Source organism: Zingiber officinale, chromosome 1B (assembly GCF_018446385.1).
Source record: "Zingiber officinale cultivar Zhangliang chromosome 1B, Zo_v1.1, whole genome shotgun sequence".
NCBI classification, from domain to species: Eukaryota; Viridiplantae; Streptophyta; class Magnoliopsida; order Zingiberales; family Zingiberaceae; genus Zingiber; species Zingiber officinale.
In genome coordinates, this window is record NC_055986.1 from 75,024,759 (window position 1) to 75,029,731 (window position 4,973).

The window sequence follows — 4,973 nt, forward strand, 5'->3', positions numbered from 1 at the left end:
AATTTGATGGCCAACAATTAGCTTGCACACAATTCGTCACCAACACCCATTTGAGATTTTATGACAACTGTGGTAAATATAGCACACCAGTTCCACTTTCAAAACTATGGATTAAACCGTTATTATATCCTAATATTCACTTACTCCTAGGCTTAAATTTTCTTGTAGCACCAAATAGAGCTTTTCTCCTAACCAAGGATTATGCTCTTTTCTTTTCATCACCCATAATATCCCCAATAGTATCAGACTATCCCTCTGTTGTCCACTCCTTAACCACCAAACCTCACATAGAACTCCAACCTTTTGACAACACACCATCTTGTTAATGTTCTCCTAAAAATGCAAGTAAACGACCCAGTAAGCAACTACAACCTAATAACCAAACTTGTGCCATAGACTCTTCTGACCAACAAGACTAGGAAAACTAGCCTCACTTGGCTATTCAAGCCCTATAACTGAGGACATCTGGATCCCACATGATCTCATACTCCCACAACAGTTACTTCAAATAATAAACACCCATAAACCCGATTTAGGCTCCCTCATTTCTAGACTAGAAAAACTAGAAATTATTGGAGACAATCCTACTAAATATTGGGACCTAGATAAAGTCTATTGCAAACTATTAATAATTAATCTAGACCTTACAATTAAGGCTCAAGATTTAAAATATACAAATTGGGAAACTGAAGAATGTAAAATGCACATTAATCAACTCTTAACTTTAGGAGTCATTCAAAGGTCCACATCTAGGCACCGAAGTCCAGGCTTTATAATCAATAAAGGATCAGAACAAAAACGTGGCCAATCTAGAATGAGATTTAACTACAAAAGACTTAATGATAACTGTTAAGAAGATGATTATAAAATCCTTGACAAAGACCAACTCTTAAATAAAATCCAAAACTCAAAATGGTACTCTAAATTTGACATGAAATCATGATTTTGGCAAGTCAAAATGCACCCTGAGTCCATTGAATGGACAACCTTTTCTTGCCCTGAAGGATATTTTGAGTGGCTTGTTATGCCTTTTGGCCTTAAGGTAGCTCCTCAAATATTCCAAAGGAAAATGGATGACATCTTTCGAGATGTTTCTCTCTTCACCTGTGTATATATAGATGACATTCTAATTTTTTCTAAAGCTAAACAAGAACATTATGCTCATCTTCATATTATTTTTAACCTATTTGAGAAACATGGTTTGATTATTTCTTGAAAGAAAATGATAATAGCAACTACTCATATTGATTTCCTAGGCGCAGAGATAGGTCAGGGACAAATAGTCCTTCAACCTCATATCTCTGCTAAAATCCTTGCGTTTACAGAAAAAATGGAAGATACTAAAACCCTAAGAGTTTTTTAGGACTCCTAAATTATGCAAGACCTTATTTAAAAGATATAGGAAAAATTAGCGGCCCCTTATACAATAAAACCTCTTTAACCAAACAAAAATATTTTAATCAACAAGATATAGCACTTGTAAAAAAAAAATTAAACAATTAGTAAAAACAATCCCCATGCTAACACTCCCACTTGATTCTGACTACTTAGGTATTGAAACAGATGGATGTGAAACAGGATGGGGAGATATTTTATTTAGAAAACCCTCCAAATATGGCCCTAAAACTACAGAAACCTTATGCAGGTATGCCTTTGGAAAATTTCAAGAAAAAGGACATTTAACTTCACTAGATTTTGAAATATTAGCAGTTATTTACTGTCTAGAAGAATTCAAACTATTCATGTGCAATAAGCAAGAAATTACTATTAGAACAGACTATAAAGCTATAGTCAAATATAGCCAACAAACTAAAGAATTAAAAAAAGGATTAAGTATTAAAAGATGGTTAAAATTCACAGATACCATTATTAATAAAGGTTTACGTATTCACTGGGAACATATAAAGGGAATTAACAATTATTTAACAGATACTTTATCTCGTTTACTCCACTAAATTTTTTTTTTAGGTAATGGATAGACCAAGGAAGGTACGAACATCATTTGCTACTAAAGCATTAAGATTCGGTACTCAAGAATTATAACAGTTCACACAATAAGAGGATCAGTTCCTCTCTATATTCAGAGACAAACTAGATCATATACAACACTGTCTGATTGACAACATTTAACACATTCCGACTATTCCTGGAAGCTCTGGACATAAGATAGTAGTTATAAATGCTTTAACAAACTATTTTCTAACAACCATACAAAAACCAGCACGCAAGAAATTCTCTTGCTATGTTGTCTTCTCTGGACCACAAGCTAGGGTATATGTTACTTGGGAAGAGACAAATATGGCCATACAAGGCCTAGAACATCCTTTCTTTAAAGGGTACTATTCACTTGAGGAGGCTTTTAATGCTGCCAGAGCCCAACTTGGTGCTAATTTTTTTTATTAGCAGTTTATTAAAAACAACAACCATGATGACAAACTCAACCAGCTCACAAACTGAAGAGACTCCTACATATGCACAAATTACTGAAGGAACTCATGGGTCTCCGTCCTCTTCTATAGCATTAATAGACAAAAAGCCACAAAGGCCTAACTATTTAACATTAGCCCAACTAAAGGAACAAGCTGTTACAACCTTCGCTCAAAGAACAACAATAGCTCATATATTGAGTCTGCCCAATACCATACCTGAAGACATCAACTCTTACATGCAAAAATTAGCAGAACAGTCTACATTACAAACCTTTATTGAATTATGTAAAGCCTTATAAGCCTTCCATAAAAATCCCCCTCCTGGGATAACTATTGTCTATGAAGCAGAATTTGGCCCAAAGCTCAAATGTCAAAAGATCGGTCTAGCCTGTGAAGACTCTGCTAAATACGGATGCCCATGCTAACTGTTATATTCCTTCCGTAAGGTTAACTTGGACTATGAGAAGTATCAAGTAATCTTTTACCAAGGAAGGCTTATTACTCCTTTTCTTCTAATGGACTATGAACTACTTTACAAAGTTTGGATACATGATCCAAATTCGGTCAAAGATTTTCCTAAAAAACTTGGAACTATTATTTCTTTGGCCCTAGAAGAAGAGGAAACGTTTGTCGTATGCACTTTTAACAACTCTCCACCTGAATGGCTCAACCTCAACATTGAACCAGCTAAACATTTGGTTAAGATTGACATCAATGAAGTTGGAGGTATCCAGACAGAACTTGAAGATTATCCTTCCGACCCAGATCTTAATTGGGAAGCTCTTCCTACTATTGGAGATCAACTAAAGCACTGGAGAGCATCAGTACAAGGAACTAATTGGGCTTGGGACCGTCTGACAGATCCAGATAATTACTTCTTAGTCGGAGAAACTTATACCGAAAAAATCTACTAGCCAAAAGATATCGGTACTAGATTCTTCTCTTTTTCCTTTAAAATACAACATACAACTTTGCTGCAACATTATCAAAGAAAAACTGAAAGATACTGCCAGAAGCGACTAGCCAACTCAGTCCTCTCTGTTAGAGCATACAGAGCAGCAACACTCTACAAAAGTATGCAGCCAGACTTAGCCGGAAGCTCACAAACTCCCTCTCTGGACTTGACAGGAGACAATAACCTAGACAACCTAATGGAGACTTAAATGACAAATTTTCCCCTAAAACGTCATCCATGACATCTTCTTCCATTCACAACAACAACATCTAAAAACGTCATCCATGACATTTTTTTCTACTTCTCCAACAGTATGTCCACTCAACTAAATGAAGCCTCATTAAACCTACTTTTGCTTTCCACCTGTTCTCCACCAAGCCTCCTCTTTCTCAGCCCCTCTCTTCCCTTCTCTCCCTGCTTTCCTTCTTCTCCAAGCAAGCACCCTCTCCTCTGCTTATAAAAGGCCTCTCCTTTCTAGGCATCCACTTCCCTTTCCCCCCACTGCCATCGCAACTGTCCAAATTCCCCAGTTCTCTTCAAGTGTGTTTGTAAGTTTTTTTTTGTAAGCTATCTTTATGTACAAATATATAACTCTCTCAGTTTCTGGTTGTAATTCCCTGTAAAATTCTCTGTTACTATTTACTATTTAGTGTAACAAATTTACTATTCATTGTTTAGTATTTACTTCAAACACAACTTCTAAGAAGAAGCTTTTATAATGATAAACTAAGTTTGGTAAAAATAAGATATTCTGCCTATCTTTTCTTGGTTCTTTTCCTCAGTCCTTATCCTAGTAACCAATCGGTAAATGGTAACTGTATCAGGAATAACCAAAATCATATAAGACCTGTGCGGGCTCAGTAAAAAGGATATCCTTAACCTAAAATCTTACGCATAAGTCGGGACACTGATTAAATGGTGAGATCCTGAACATGTGAGGCTCCCTGGAAAATAAACAAGAACAGAAAGCAGCGTAAGTAAAAAAAAAAAAGAAGTAAAAATAGTACTACATCATCACTTTTACTACATCGTTACATTACTGTTATCATTTACTGTAATTCTGCAATTCACTACTACTATACTTTTATTTACTGTTCACTAATTAGTATTCACTATTACTATTCACTTCAAACACAACTTCTAAGAAGAAACATAAAAATAGTGGTATCATTATATATATATATATATTAATGATACCAATAACTATTTAAGAAAAACATGCAAATATAACAACAATAACAATAACTAGATAGATTGAGTTAGAGGGTACCTAGGAGGCATAGTTGGGATTCTGGAGGGAACAAATGGAGAAAAAAAGGATGAAAAGCCAACTGGAAGGTGCCTTGATGTGAAGAAATGAGAACAGAGAGCAAGCCTCTGTTCGCTGTAAAAATTTGGGTTAAAGGCGCCTTCCATGTGTTATGGAGAGAGCCTTCAAGTGCATTGAAGGCGCTTTCAATTGGTTGGGCAGGAATTTTCTTGCCCTTCCAAGGCCGCATTCGATTGAATCAGAGGTGCCTTCGACCAATTTTCTTTTTTTAAATGTTTAGTTTAATTTTATTTTAAGTTTTAATTTTAATTTAATTTTA